Source organism: Fukomys damarensis, unplaced genomic scaffold (genome assembly GCF_012274545.1).
Source record: "Fukomys damarensis isolate Sample0158 unplaced genomic scaffold, DMR_v1.0_HiC HiC_scaffold_4, whole genome shotgun sequence".
Classification (NCBI taxonomy): Eukaryota; Metazoa; Chordata; class Mammalia; order Rodentia; family Bathyergidae; genus Fukomys; species Fukomys damarensis.
Window position 1 is genome coordinate 6157412 of NW_022900916.1, and position 16259 is coordinate 6173670.

Here is a 16259-nt window from a genome sequence, read left to right on the forward strand (position 1 = left end):
CGAGAGAGAGAGGAGAGAGATGGGAGGAGAGAGAGGAGAGAGAGAGAGAGAGAAGCACCGAAAGACAAAGGGAAAGCGACGGAAATCGCTCAACTACTGTACTTAAGAGAACAGCAGCTCCGGGCACCTGCAGGCCTTCATCCCTCAAAGAACCAAATTGGAAAGGAGAGCTAAGGCTTCCCGTCTGACCACCCTGATCTCCCCGAGGGAAACCTTTGGAGAACAGGTAGTGAAGCAGCGAGAGAGGGGACAGCAGGAAGTTTACTGTGTTTTCACGTGGATGAAACTGCCTCTTCGTGATCCAGAAGAAATTGTACGTAAAACAGGGACAGATGGGAAGTGTAAAGAAAATTAAAATTTCTCCGAAATTACTGGATGTAGAGAATCTGAGTGTTCTCGTTCCTTCCGGTCATATTTCCCTATGTGCAAAGACAAAGTTTGACTCTGATTGTCTTGCTAACGGGATAAAAATTTTCTCTCCCATTAGAAGTATTCAAATGGAAATCTGGCTTTCCTGGAGGACACTTCACTCACTGTAATGCAGAGATTATAAATGTTGGTGTTGTAAGGAGTGGGGACACCCGAACCACGGTGCCTGTTTCAGACTCTTCTGGTGGAATGCTGCAAAACGGAATTACTCGGTCGAAAAAAATAACATTTGAGGTTTTTTTTTTAATTTATTGACAAATTAGAGTCCAAATAGTGTTCACCAACTTACCTGGCCTCAGACAGTGTTTGAGTCTTTTTAAAAATTAATTACTTAATTAATTTATTTATTTATTTTTGGAGGAGGGACTTGCTATGCAGTTCAGGCTGGCCTTGAACTCACTGTGTAGCCCAGGCTGGCCTCAAACTTAAAGTGATCCTCCTGCCTCAGCCTCCCGAGTGCTGGGATTACAGGTGTGGGCCGCCACTGCTGACTCTGTGTCTTTTTTTAACATCCTTGCAAAATCTGATAGAGAATATTTCACTCTTTTCTAATTTTTGTTTATATAACTGAATGAAAATAAACTTGAAATTCAGTTGCATGTCTCTTCTGAAAATTATCTACTTGATACAGATAGGTGCATTAAAAATTTTTATATCTAAGGCCTCTTTATACATTAAGAAAGTATTTTTCTCAGCTTTTCATGTTCTGGTCTTTATTTATTTATTTATTTTTAGACAGGACCTCATTCTATAATAGAGACTGTCTCAGAATTTTCTGTGCTACCCAGGCTGTCCTCAAACTGGTGATCCTCCTGCCTCAGCCTCCCAAGTGCTGTAAAGGTGTGCACCCCCACCTCACACATTCCCTTCCCTTGTGATGGCCTTCTGCACTATGAATATCTTGAATTCAAACATGCAATCATTTTTCTTTGAGATTTCTTCTTGAATTTTCATGGTTTTAAATTTTTTCCCAGGGTCATATACATATGCATCTAAATTTATTTTAGTATTTCTAAAAAAAATAGTTAATCTATGCTGTTTTGTTACTTACCAGAATGTAAGGATGTAATTAATTACACCAAATCATTCACTGCAGAGGCATCTGAGTTTTTTTAAATATGCGTATATGTCAATATGAAATACATAGACACACATCAACCCTTACACAAGTACCTGTAACCAAAACAGAAATATGAACTTTTTAATCCTAATATATGTGATGGACTCTAATATACCCTATCCTCTTTACTTCAATTCTAGAAGATTGATGCTATTATTACATTTTACCTTTAAATAAATTGAGGCACTGCATTCATAGTTTGATTATCTGGATTTCTAATGTTATGCCTCTTGTTTCTTACCTCTCTTTACATTGGCTAGAGCTTCTCTTTTCTTGTTTTTGTTCCTCTCCCTTCCCTTCTATTTCAGCCTGAATGTGGCCCACAGATTCCTTTAAAATTAATGAGGGTTTTGAGCCACTGTCTAGAAAACATGGTTTACTGAGTTTTTACTTGGTGATCTGTACTTTATTTTATACTGAGTTACTACATTTTAGTACATATTAAATAACTTCAAGTTCTATCCATTATTGCTGTTCTTTGCATAAAAGTGCAATGTTTTGATGATTTTAGGTTTATAATATGCTCTTTTAAGATTAATTGTATTGGTACATTTGATGTATGCAATATAATGACATTCATTATTGGAAATGTGTACCTTTACGTAATCAGTCTTGGTTCTTCTTTTCCCCCATTTCCCTGTCCTCCCTTCCTCCCTATCTACAAAGACTTTGGTTCCATTATTTTTCATTTTCTCATATGATAATATGCTTTAATGTTTTATAGGACAAGTCCTTTCCTCATCATTGTAATTTTCAGAAATATTATTAGTCTGCTTTCCATTCCTGTAACAAATATCTAAAAATTCCACCTTCAAAGGAAGAAGGGCTCACTGTGGTTCCCATGCTGGAGATTTCAGTCTAAGTCCCACAAGACCCCTTGCGGTGGGTCTGTGTGGCAGGAGCATGTGATCCAGCACACCTCACGTCTCAGTGCAAAGCTGGGGAAAAAAGAAGGGGCTGGCACGCCTTCCTCCCTTTGGCAGGGGTGCACCATTCCCCACGTGACCCGAGACCTTGAGTTCCCACCGACCAAAGGTTCCGCACCTCTCAGTGGGCCATGCTGGGATGAAGGCTCTGCCCTGTGGGGCACTTCCAAGATCCCAAGCGGAGCATCCCAAGGAGTTTCACGTGGTTGTGTTCATGGGGCAACTTAATTATTTCATACATTTTAATTTACAACAGAAACTTGGATTTTTGTAAGAAATTACAGTAATAAATGAATTTGAAAATGTAGTGCTTTTCTCTATGGGGCAGGGCGCGTTCTTTCATATTTCTAAGTATTATTTGATACATCTGAGCAAACTCCTCATGCGTTTATTAGGAAACATTTCTTTTCTGCATCTATTATAAACATAGTATTTTTCAAGTTTTTTCTAAGAGATGGTTTTTATGTAGTATTAAAGTGTGATGCTTGTAATAAATTGCTAATAGTTTACCAGTTTATTTCCTTTGTTTTTAAGACATAGACTTAGATCTGCACAGCATGGTAACTATAAGAGCTAATTTCTAATTAGTTTTTAAAGCACAGTGGGCTCTAACCATTTTGAGTATTGTTTTCCTTGAGCTAATTGTTATATTCGCATATGTTTGTTATTAATGTCACATTTTACATACAAGTAAATTGAGGCACTTCATTCTGAGTGTTATTTTCTACCTGTCTTCTAGTGTGGCCCGATGTCCCTTGCCTTCTTACATGAGTTGGAGCTTCTGAAAGTGTGTGTGTGACTGGGGGCACTCGTTGCCATCCTGCTTCTGTCCTTACCTGCAGTCCAAATGTTTTAGTACTTTATTGGGGAGCACATCGCTCGTTGAGTACACCTAGATGTTCTTGAGTATGTTAGATAACTATTTTTATTCACATTTGTTGAAATTTTTGAAATCAGAAAGAAGTATAAAATCATTGAATAAAAACACAAGTTCTCTACCAATTATATGCTATTTCTCATCTGAACTACTGACCTGGTATCTTAATGGGTTTTCAAATGCAAATTTTGAAATATACATTGTGCTTCTCCCAAGTTCCTGAAAACTACTAAATCAGTTTCTGGTAAAGATAACATTTCTCCTCATTAAAGACCACCTCCCCACATTCACCTAAATTTACCCAAAGAAGTTGGTTTGGGGTCAGTTACTGGTTTGCTCTCTGACTGATGGTTCGCGGCTATGACTGTGACCGTCAAATCAGGCCTCCTAAGTTCCTCAATATTCAAAATGAATAAATGTCCAGAAACCAAGCTGAAAGAAGCAGGTGCTAACATGTAGAACAACTCCTATCACAGTGTAACGACTCCTGTTACCTCTGGTGCATTTACTGTATCTTTCCATGATACTTTCCATCGTCCAATGTATCTTCTAGTTGTCTATCTGTAAAGTCTCATTAAACCCACCCATTTTCCTCCTTTGACACCCACTCCTCTTTCCCCTCTTTCCCCTCTGCAATGGATTTAGAGACTAGAGATTGATCATATAATAAGAATCAACTTTGGGACGTTTGAGAAGCTACTGGCTGGTTGAGAATCAGCCACCATGCTGGGTTATAAGTTCCAGGAGATACCTTTGGGCCAGCCCTGATGTTCTGAGTCCACATGCTAAGGTGAGAGAGCATGCGGGAGCCTTCTCATGGGTCCCTCCTCCCTAGGTCTTCTGAGACAGTTGCACTGGGATCGAGAATGAGGGATGACTGACCATTTGGGAATCCAGGAAACTAGGTAGCACTTTGGAACCCTGTTGAAAGGAAGAAAGTATGTCTGGCTCTTTTCCCACTAATTTTCAGATACATCCATGAACTAAAGAATGCGGCAAATTATTTAGTGCTGTCTGTCTTTACTAAATGAAAGTGTCAGAAAAGAGAACTGTTAATCCGGGGATTTAGCTCAGCAGCTCAAGCGCAAGGACCCTACCCTAGTTCAATCCCCGATACCAAAAAAAAAAAAAAAAGGAAAGAGAACTGTTGATACAGGCCATAGGTTATACACTTCTAACATTTTTTCTATAAATTCCATTAAATTTAAGGTATTTCAAAGTAGATGGCAACAGCAACATGTTTTGTGAATACCGTGGTAAGAGTTGGAACTTATGCTGTATTATGGTTGCTTTGGGTCCCCACAATATTCATATGTTGAAGTCCTAACCCCTAGTGCCATAGAAACTGATCCCTGGGGATGACATCATTATAGATACAATGATTGAGGACAAGGCCCCTGCAGAGCGGGCCTGATCCAATAGGACTGAGGGTTCTGTTGTTGTTGTTGTTGTTGTTGTCGATGTTATGAAATAAGGCATTTATTATACAGTTGGGACCATGAGCAATCAATCACAGGAGATGGTTGGACAATTTATGATTTTCCACTTAGCTTTCCTATGAGGACTTTATGTCCCTTATTTTCTGCCTTCTACAGAGTGATGTGCATCACTGGGGGCATTTTGAGGAACCGTTGAACTGAACACCGACAATTCAGCCACTTTGCCTTGGTGATTTGCATACCCCATTTCTCTCTGCTTTCTTCACACTGATTTGCAAGAAATATGTTGCTGCCCCGCTTTTTTCCCTTTGGAGAGTATCTCACCATGAACGCCACTATTTCCCATCTTCCTCCTCTTCCGGGACACCTGGGGACTCCATTACCTAGTTTCCGCTGTGGATAACATCATGTGACTGGTTCCAGCCAATGGGCTTGTGTGGGAGCACTTGAGAATCAGAGTGTGCGTGATGTTCTCTCACACTCCTTTGTAGCAAAGGAGATGCCACAGAGGAAAGCATCACCACATGGCAGATAGCTTCACCTCTATGTAGAAGCAAGATATTCTTCTACAGTGGGGACACTTGAGCACCCCAGCCTGCTGGGAGAAGCCACAGGGAGACGACTCGGATGTTGCTCTAAGAAAGCAGCTACCAGAGCAGGGAGGGAGGCCTGGGCGTGTGCTCTCAGGGCCTCCAGGGTTTAGGGTTGTGACAGAATAATGCATTTCTGGTTTTCCAGGCCACCCATTTTGTGCTGCAGACTGTTTTGTCAGCTGTAGCCAACAAATTATACCCAGGAAGTTAAGAAATTTTAGTCTTGAAAATAAAATTTAATGTGGTTTAAGGTATACTGTCTATTGTGAATAAATACCCCATAGAATTAATCATAGGTAATTGTTTTTTAATCACAACCCATGCAAATGTTAGGCTTCTGTGAACACTGGGAAGTGGCATACGTGCACTCTTTATTATTTTTATTTTAAAGTAATAATCATTTTCTTTCATGGAGCTTTGTTTTAATTATGGATCAGATTGTTCAAATCATTTCCTCCAAACCTCTTATCCCAGTTGATTTGCTGATGAATCTAAGCATTCTAAGTGGTACAATTTTTAAATTCTCAATAGTATTTTTTACACTCATGATCATTCTGTTTAGACAAGGGTTATTGAATTAAGTGAGCTATGAAATAGTTAGCTATAATTGTATGCATTCATAACATTCAACATTAAATCCCTGTTTTTTCACAAGCTGAAGAAAGTGTGTTGTAGAAACTCAAATATTTCAGATAGCTATATTTAATGAATCAGATTGTATTTAATTATAAGGTCTATAAAACATTTTATTTTATTTTATTTTGGGTTATATATTGGAAACTTCAGTTTTCAAGTCACCCCCGCATAATAATTTTTTAATAATTTGGAGGTGGGTGGGATGACTTGTCCACTTATTCTGTGATTATCTCAATGTTGTGTAAAATATAGTCCCACTTAAGCTACTATTCCCCCAAATTAAGGCAAATTGAATTTTGAAGAAACACTAATTGAAATGGATATGTGTAATTTCAGGGAAACCGTGAGGCGTGGATCCATATTTATCAAGTGGTTTCTCAGCACAGAGAGTAGGAGTTTAAAAAATTGGAAAGACAAGAAAAAAAGGAAAAGGGGAAGGAAAGAAAGAAGAGCAATAATCCCCCTGCCAGTAAATTTTGGGGTTAAATAGCTGCAGGTCTCCAGCACGTTTAGGCGGTGGTGAGGCTGCCGGCTGTCTTACTATAAGCCCGTGTAAGATCTGAAGTCTCACTTCCACTCCACGGAGCTCGAATAGCCCAAAGGCCTTCAAATGCTGAGACCTGTAGCCTAGCGAGGGCTCCATATGCAAGACCCAGGGCCTTACTTCCAGGAGCCGTGAGCAGCCAAAAGGGCCTCCACGTTGCTGGCCCTATAGCCCAGCGATGGCTCTGGTTGCTTGACGAGCTGTGAGAATCACCCAGGAAGGAACACACCGGACTAGATGGAAAACAGACCTTTATTAGCCTGGCCAGACAGCACTCTCGGAACCAAGTAGCTGGCTCAAAGAGGCCCCGGCTCAGGGGCTGAGGTCCTTTTTAAGGAGGGGTACAAAGGGGGGGTTAACATTCTAAGCTTGCAGGCAGGGGACAAAGGTTAGTGCTCTGCTGATTTGAGCTGGTGGTCAGCTGTCACATACGTGTCAGTCACACATTGATGATTAACAGATACCTATAGGATGGTTCAAAGGTCACCAAGACATTCCGGATGAACAAACAGTTTGACAATTAACTTGGGGTCTCTATATATGGTACAGATTTTATCTCATAGTCTAGAACCACTAACTTACACGTTGATCGTGATCCAGACTTCAAACAGTACAAGATTGCCTTACATTCCTAAGCCAGGGTTTGAACAAAGGTCAAGGCTATGGCTACAATGGGAGGGGGTTAGAGCACTGTCTCCTAGGCCCTTTGTCATTTAGCATGGGCTTGTAATTCAGGTCTTACACCGGGTAAACTCCTAGGCGACTCTGAAGTGAATCATTCACTGTCGGAGCACACAGAAATAGGAAACACGAAGTGTCTCCTGAGGCATTCAGCCGCATGACTGCCAGGCCTGGGCCTGCAAAGGATGCTGAGGTTTGGGCCCAGACCAGGACAGAGGCTCCTGTCCCGCCTGTAGACCAGGCCGCTCCATCCCCTGTGATGGTGCTGAAGTTAAGTGCTTCCACTGGGCCCTCAGGCTGGTACATGTAGCCTTTAAAACAGTGCAGGGGAAAATTCAGAGCTCTTTTATTCCACCATCTTAACCCTTGTTTAGAGATAAGGTTCTCTGGAGGCTGTTATAAATTTAAGGAGGCACCATAAGAACCATTTTTTTTTTAATCCTCTAGAAAAGTACAGAATCCAAAGTGCTCTCTCTCCAGAAGTGAGTGTCTACCCCTGCAATTGTGTGCACCTGGTGCCAGCAGGAGACCGACACGCTCGGAGGAGGACCAGAAGCCAGGGAGCCTGGGGAAGGATGGGGTGGAACAGGAGAAAGACGGACTGAGGGTGGAGACCTCGTCAACACAGCGGGACACTGATTCCACAGTCTCAGCAACTGATGCTGAGCCCACTGGTGGAAGAATGTTTGTCCCACAAGTCACTTACTGACTGCGAAGGAGAAATTATGCATCTATTCAGATAGAAAAACCTGACAGACCATACTCTGTGCCATATGCGCGCGGGTCAAACTGTGTCCTCTCAGAGAAGCTGTCTTCCTGACTAGAGAGCTTCTCACAGCCTGGCCGGCAATAGAATCTCTGAAGAACTCTCCAAAATAATATTGAAATGTTTCTCATTTAGCCTACAGCCTTATCCTCCAGGTTTTAGCAGATACAGGAATTTAAAAACAATATCCGAGGGCTCAGGATTTAGCTCAGTGGTGCTGCCACCTGCCTCGCAAGCACAAGGTCCTGAGTTGGATCACCAGTACCAAAAAAATAAAAACTAATAAAATAAATAAAAATAAAAACAATATCTGTAAAGAGGAAACATCCTGGTAAATTTAGACCTTCCTAAAGATGACTGAGTGACATTCCTCAAAACCGTTAGAGTCATTGGTGAAAAATTCAAGGGACGACTGTTCAGGATTAGAAGAGTTTGCAGAATATAAAGAAATGTTATGGAGCATATACAGGAACGTATACAGTCAGTGAATTAGCCAAGGAAATGTTTAGGGGAAATTAGAAATAGGAATATGTACTGTGTGGCAGATAATATTTAGCAAATTAATGTCAATTTTCTTAGTTGTGGTACCGGCGCCTGGGGTTGTAGGAAGGTGTCATTGTTTTGGAAAAGCGCAAGCCGAAGCTTTGGAAGGTGTTTTCCTGACAGGAAATCCACAGCTTACCTACACAGTCACCTAGCAGACTACACACCCACACATCCATGGCCAGCAGCGAGACGTCACAGACTTTTGAGGAACCTGTGTGGTGGGCATAAAGGTAATCATTCTGTACTTGAAGCCCTTCTCTCTAGTTTAAGACGTTTCTAAAACAAAAAGTACAAGGGTAGGTGGTGGGGGGAGTGGGAATTGTTGCTGAAAGATTCAGCAAGATATGGACAGATGTAGCCGGACAAGGTCGGCGCGCTCCTGCAGGAGCATTTTTAACATTGAACAATGGGTGGAGAAGTAACGGGAGGTGAGGAGAGGGAAGCAGAGGCCCGAGACAGACAGAGCCTGAAAGAAGTTAGCATTCCGGGGCAGAAACCACCATCTGAAGAGGAAGTGTGTACTGCAAGAAGAGACTTTTACTCTTCTATTCTTTTGGAGGGGAGCTCTTTGGAGTTTTTCCTTTTCCTTTTGAGCTTTCTCCAGTTTTGCTGTAGGAGGAGAAGACGTGCGTGTTGAAGTGACTGCAGAGAAGAGAAAAGACAAAAGCGCAGCGGAGAGAGAGCGAGGCAGGGCTCTGGCCCTAGAGGAGCGCCTGAGAAGCAGAGGGCTTTCTCTGGACCTCTGGAGCCAGAGCTAGGCTTTGCTCACACTCCCCTCTCAAGATCCGCTCCTTAACTCGCATTCGTTCTTTCACCTTTGAAGATGCCCCCCACCCCCACCGCCACCAAGGTCCCAAACTCAGGCCCAGCAAACCTGGCTGCATATATATGATAAGGTTATAAATAGGAGAAAGGGGTGAAGGCTCCTGTAGGGATAAAGCAGAGCTTCCCAGACTTCAGAACCCGAGCGCACCCTGCCAGCCTGGTGACAGACACACTTGTGAGGACCAGGACGCCTTCCCTTCGCTGATGGAGAGTCGGAGCCGCAGAGCCAACCCGGCTTCCCCACTGCACAGCTCCGGAGGCTGCGGGGCCCTTGGTCTCCTGCACTGGAGTCCAGGGTCTTTGCTATGTGCCAGGCACACACTGTTTATGATGTCAGCCTCCAGGATTTGTATTTTCAGAAACATCTCCCTATTCTCCCTAAGGGTATGGAGAAATCAGTGTTACTAATCCTCAGAGTAAAATGCAAAGTTGGAGAAATTTAAGCTGAATTGTCCAGCCGTGTTTTCATTTGGTTGGGACAACTGTTTCCCTTCCCCTTCCCACCGGGTTTGATTGGTTTTTAATAGAGACACCACAGAACTTAAGATAATATAAAGCTTATTCTAAATGTCTGAACTTCTATTGCTACAGAAAAAAATTACCAGAAACACAGAGCGACAACATAAGTGAAACATCACGCGCTGACTATTACTTCAGCATTTGCCTTGGTTGGCACCGTTAGCCGGGTTCTCTGCTCAGGGTCTTGCTGGGCTGAACTGGAGGTGTTAGCTGGGCTTCCGTCTCATCCCAGGCTCTGGAGTTTTCCTTCCCAGTTCACGGACAGTAGACAGAACTTCGGTGCTTGTGGTTGGAGGAATGAGGCTCCTGCTCTGTTGGCTGTCAGCAAGGAGCCATTCTCACCTGGAGGAGGCCCCTGTCCCTTGGTCAGTGACCTCTGCAGGGAGGTGATTTCCATCTGGGAGGCTGAGAACCTCCTCAGGGGGGAAGTCCGAATCCTACACATAATCTTCTCCTTTCACCCTGAGAGGTAAACTAATCTGGGGTGAATCCCCTTTGTACTCACAGGAGTTAAACAGGGTGTGAAATCTGGGGTCGGAATGCTGAGGCCGCCTTGGAATTCAGCTGAACTGCTCCAAAGAGATCTGCAGGTAGCTCTAGGCATTTTGTATTTGATGAGACCTCAACATTTTCTCATAATTACATTTCAGAAAACTTTCTGAGATTCAAACCAACAATGATATTCCCTGGGAGCCTGTTTTAAGTCTGTTCTAACAGTCAAGCAAACACATAGGACGAGCATTCCATTCTGGGTAAAATAATGCATTTGTTATTTGTCTGTGCCGTGACTGTAATTGCCTCCTTCACTGATGCTGCTCCTCATTTTAAAAAATCCATAACAGCTTCCCCTTTGGAGATTATTTTCCACTATGTATATTTCTGTAAATATTCATCTCTGCCTTGTGGGAGTGAGCTAAGATCCTGCCTGGCAATTGGACAGGACATGAGTTTATCATTTAGCATTGTGTTATATGTTTTTAAAGGCTATGAGTATAATAATAAAGATTAAAACACCACAGGGAGTATGCGTCCCTGGCAGTCATAGGTGTTAATTATATTGTCAGCTGGAGAAATAAAAATCCATCCTCCTGAACTTGGATCTTGGCAGTTTGGCCAAGGATCTAGATTTTTAAAGGTCTATTGTTATTAAAATGCATCTGTTCTTGTCCTAAGTACTGGTGTGCCTTTAGATTTGTTTTTTATTATTGAATGTGGAAATCCACATTAAATCAGACTCACCCTGCAGATCCCAGAGCTGCGTGTGGCTTAGCAGTCACCAGAGGGCTGTGGATGGCGGCTGAGTAGCGTGGGTGGGTCCTTACAGAGCCTGGGGCTTTGAACACACTGGGTTACCCTTCACAAGTCCTTTAACCCAAGGCACATGAAAAGCTGCGGTTGTGCCTTTGGCCCTTAAATGTGCTAATCTATTTCAGTATATACTGATGAATATGTGCATCAGTTTATATGTGCTGAAATTTAAAATTTAAAATTTAAAACAAAGGAAAGGAAACTACTTATTTACTACTTCTTTCTTTCTTTTTTTAAAAATTTTTTTGTTTTGGGTACTGGGGATCAAACTCTAGTCCTTGCACTTGTGAGGCAGGCAGCAGAACCACTGAGCTAAATTCCCAGGAACTACTTATTTCTAATGCCTAGTAACATCTTCAAGATACTATGTAGAATGTGAATACTAAAGATGGTGATTTTTTTAAAAAATAAGATTCTGAGTTCCTAAACATTTGATTTCTAGATACATAAGAGCTTTGTCTTGAAGGAAATTTAATAGTTAGTATTTTCAGAATAGTAAATGTGGATGTGCATTTTATACAGGATTGGCCTGCTTACCCCAGAGTGATTTTGAAAGATCACAGGCATGAGCAGAACCAATATTTCACTCCTCTTTCCAAGTGGGTTATGCTGTGACGACTGGGGCACCTCCAATCTGCCAGTGACAGCCAGGGTATCCCTTTAAAAAACCACTGATGCCCATCCACCAAAGACTGGTCCGTAGTTTTCAGCAGACTGAAGACCCAGTCTTCAGCAAGACTGACGCCTGTTGCCCAGGCCTGACCAACGGCTGCCTTTTCATTGTTCTCCCCCCACCTTTTTTTGAGTAGAGAGTGATTGTTTTGGGCCACATATAAAGTTATAAGGTAATATATATATACATATATCTGATACAGTTTTCATTTTCAAATTTTATTACAGCATTAAGGGAAAAAAGGGAGTAGGGCAGCCACACCACACAGGCCTCCTTCCTGTTCTTGGAAGAGGTGTGTGCCTTGCCCACAGACCTCCGTCCCTGCCGTTCCCTCTGTCACGGCTCCTACCACTCTGGGTCACGCTTTCCATGCCAGGGACCTTGCGTTGTGGACTTGCCATCCATCCACTCTCCAGGGTTGACATGGTACCAGGGATGGAAAAGGTACGGACGGGGTGCTTGTTCAATTAATGCATTCTGCTGGTGGGGGCATAAATGAAAGGCGAGAGAAAGGATGTACGGATTTCATTATTCCAGACTTTAGAATATTGATGATCTCAACTGGAAGCTACAGATGCAAATCAGCAAAGAAGGACCAAAGTCACCAACAGCTCTGCCCTATAATAGCAAGGCCACGTCATGGACCCACACCTGCACTGCTCTTCAGATGGCATGGGGTGTGCCTTGTGAAGGTTTTCATAAACCAGTGATCACAAAGGCAGATGGCAACCGGAATGCATTGTGAATTTCCACATAGTTCCATCCTGCCCACAGGTGGACCAGACGTCCGGGAGAGATGAGTATGGACAGCAGGGAGGGCTGCACCAGCCCCAAAATGGATTGGGATGGCAGAATAGACTTCTTGCCAGGGTTAGTTCTGGGACAGCATTTCAAGGTGAAAATGGGCAGCGGGACACTCCAGACAGGCAGGTGGTGTGTCAGACAAAGACCCACGAGTGACAAAAGAGGTCAAAAAGCAAAAGCAGTGCTGGCCAAGAGTCACTGGAGAGGCTGTGTCCAGTAAGAGTGGAGGCGGGCAGAGTGGGCTTTGTGGTCTGCAGCGTCTCCAGTTTTCCTTGCTGCCTGAGGTAGCGTTACTGCCAGGCCACAACTCTGCCATGGAGATGCCGGGGTTGGCTTGTAACTCTGTCCTCTGAAAGCCCTGACAATGAAGGAAATTAACTGTGGTCATCGACACACCTTTTGTTGAAATCAGGGACCGTTCGAATGTGAGTTGGCATTTTTTTTTTCAATCAGGGAAAAGGGTGACCTATTTTAATTGGCATTAACCGTGAGACATTCTTCAAAGACAGTCAAAACAAGATCAACTGTAATCAAATTTGTAACAAAATACCATTCTTCAAGAGTCAAGGAAAGAAAGCTTGACATGTAAATGTCATTCAGAGAAGAGGATATTTTAAGCTTTCTTTGCTCCTTTGTCCTACTCTGAAATCAAAGCTTTCTTAGGTCACTGGGAGTTAGTGACTATTTCACTGAATACTTTTGAAATTGCCTCCAAGAGGTACAAACAGAAACTTTATCTGATGAGGATAAGCTGAACAAAAATTCACCTGGTGAAGATGGCACAAGAAGCTTTACAATTTCTAACAGTTGCAAATGCACCTCCATAAAGCTATTGTTTGGCAAGCAAAATAAAGCATAAGATGTCCCAAAAAGGTAATATACAGCTAGAAATCAAGGTCCAACATGGAAGATGTATTTAAATTGATGGATAAAAATCATTGGCCCAAATAGTATCATGTGAATAATTCTGATATAGTTTTGCTTTTCATTGAAATTCCCTGCTTCTTAATTACTCTGCTTTGCAGATGGTAACTGCTGGGACTTTAGCTTTATCTTCTGGTTCAGTGAAAGGCAGCACTGGGTAATGAGGCTTCATCCATTAAGCTGATGCTTGTAGCCACCCATTTGGACAGCCCGGCCTCTGCTGGAGTTGGATAAATCCGATTGCTTCTTTGGTGCTGAAGACCAGCTCTTCACGGACTTCACTCCTGGCCACCCCGATCCTCACTCCATTCCTCTTGACCTCTAGCCACGTGGCCCCAGTTGGACATTGACCAGCTGTCCTTCCTCCTGTGCTCTGAAATCTCCTAGAGCTCACTTGCACTGAAGGTTCTCCTGCTGGACCCTCACCAGACCCTTCTCTCCCACCATGCAGGCTTCTGGTCCAAGCACTCCTCACAGCGTCCCATGACCTACTTGCAGAGCTCCTCCCTTGCAGTCCACACCCCTCTGGTTCTGTGTCCCCAGCCAGGGCTTTGCAGAACTGGCGAGCAGTCAGGGAGGAGCTGAGGGTGTGGCTGAAGGGGTTCTGTAGGCATAAAACAGTAATTGGCATGTGGAGCTGAGGACTTCTAGGATACCTGCGATCCATACTCGTAGCACAGCTCTCCAAAGTATCTTGCACGGCAGGACAAGGAGTTGCTGCTGTCTCTGGTGGCAGGAAATGACACACATTTAGCAGCACTTAGATTTTCTTAAAACTGTCTTTGGAACCAAGCATTCTTCAGAAAGCAAAATATTAGTAAGTGTGCAGTGGAAAACTGTGGCCCATAGAAAAGAAACAACAACTCCCTGATGGAAGTTGGAAATGAATCTGTAGACTGATGATGTTTGATAAGACAGGAGAGGGATTTATAGACCGTCTCTAGAGGAAGGGTTATAAACACCTTGTTCGTGTGAGTTTCACTTGAGAATCAGAAAAGCCAAAATGCCTTTTCTTTATCATACATACACAAAGGGATAGACTGGCAAGGGCATACTTGGCCCTGCACTTTAAAATAACTGGGAATCTTAAGAAGAAATACACATTGTGGGATTTTCCCAAGGATTCCAATTGAAAACTGAGGAGTGCCTGGAAATTTGTATATTCAGGAATTGCTCTAGTTTGGAAAAGCTCTTTGCAGTACCATTAATATGCTAAGAACAGGTGCAATCTGTGTGATATTTACTATGTATCAAACACTGTACAAGTTATCTTATTACATTAGATTGCATAGTCCTAGCATTGAATACCTGAGAAATACACAAATGTCTTTATCATTGATCAGCTAATGAAAATCTTTACCAAGAAGCTATTTTGTTTTTCTTTAGTGGTGCATACAATGCATGTAGCTGCCATGTCTGATTTAATAGTCCCTTTACATTGATTCTTGTTATTCTTTCTGAGATGAACCAGAAACGAAGTGGATTTGAGTTCTATGGAACTGTTGAGAGAGAATCAGGAGGAAATGGAACATAGTCTGTTTGAGGGAGGCTAGAGGATTGCAGACCCACAGTGGAGAGATCTACATATGGCATAAAAGCCAAAGGCCTGAAGTTACAGAGGTTTTGGGGTACACCTGTTCCTCAGCTAAAAGAGCTAGGAAAATGCATCTATATCAGGCTTTATGGGGTGCAGGTCTCTGCTTCCGGTTGACATCCCATAAATAGTAACTATGGATACAACATCCAGGTCAGGATCCCATAGCCGACACCATTGCCCGTCCACGTTCTTGCATATCACAGTCCACGATATTCTACCGTAGCCTGAAGAATATAAATTTATATACATATGTATGTGTATATGGTGTGAGGATATTTATATCATACATGTTATAGTATGCAATCTCTTTCATATAGACAAACACTCTTGTCCATTATAATGCCACCTAAATTAATAGAGTGCTTACCAAGTACCAGGTAATGAGCTGAGCACTTTAATTTTCTCCTTCCCTTCCTGGGTAACAATGCTCTGCTGTATTATTCAACGGGGCATTATTATTCTATGGCTATTCCCACTTTACGAGCAGAACCCAACCCAGGAGAGAGAGGTGACGCACCCTCGCCCAGGTCCCTTCGCGGTGACCAGTCCAACCTGACGTGGAGCCCAGGTCTCCCTGACTCCAGAGTCTGCGCTGCTCCTCCCCACCAGGGCCGCACTCAGGAGGTCTAGGCTCTGTCCCTCTGGATCTCATACGACGCCACCCCACTTCTCCCTGGAGGGAGGCCCTCCGATGCCTGCCTTTCCGCCCATTTCTCACACATACCTCTCTCGTGTTCACTGTGCCTTTGAATCTCCTTGACCTCTTCCTGGATGCCCCCAACCACCCAGACCATTTGTGATCTCCTTGCAAACGCCCTTCCTCAGAATAGCCTTCCCTATCGATTTAAATAAAGGCTTGCCTTCTCCTGTGATAGATTTTTTATCACATTACCCTGTTGTTTTCTTCATGATACTTATAATTTTCTTCAGATTATTCGAGAATTTATTTGTTGCTGACTTTATCATGGGTCCCAGAAGAATCTGAGCTCTACTTGGGAAAGGTCTTTATCTTTGTACCTAACATTGAACGCTTGTTCTATGAATGATACTGG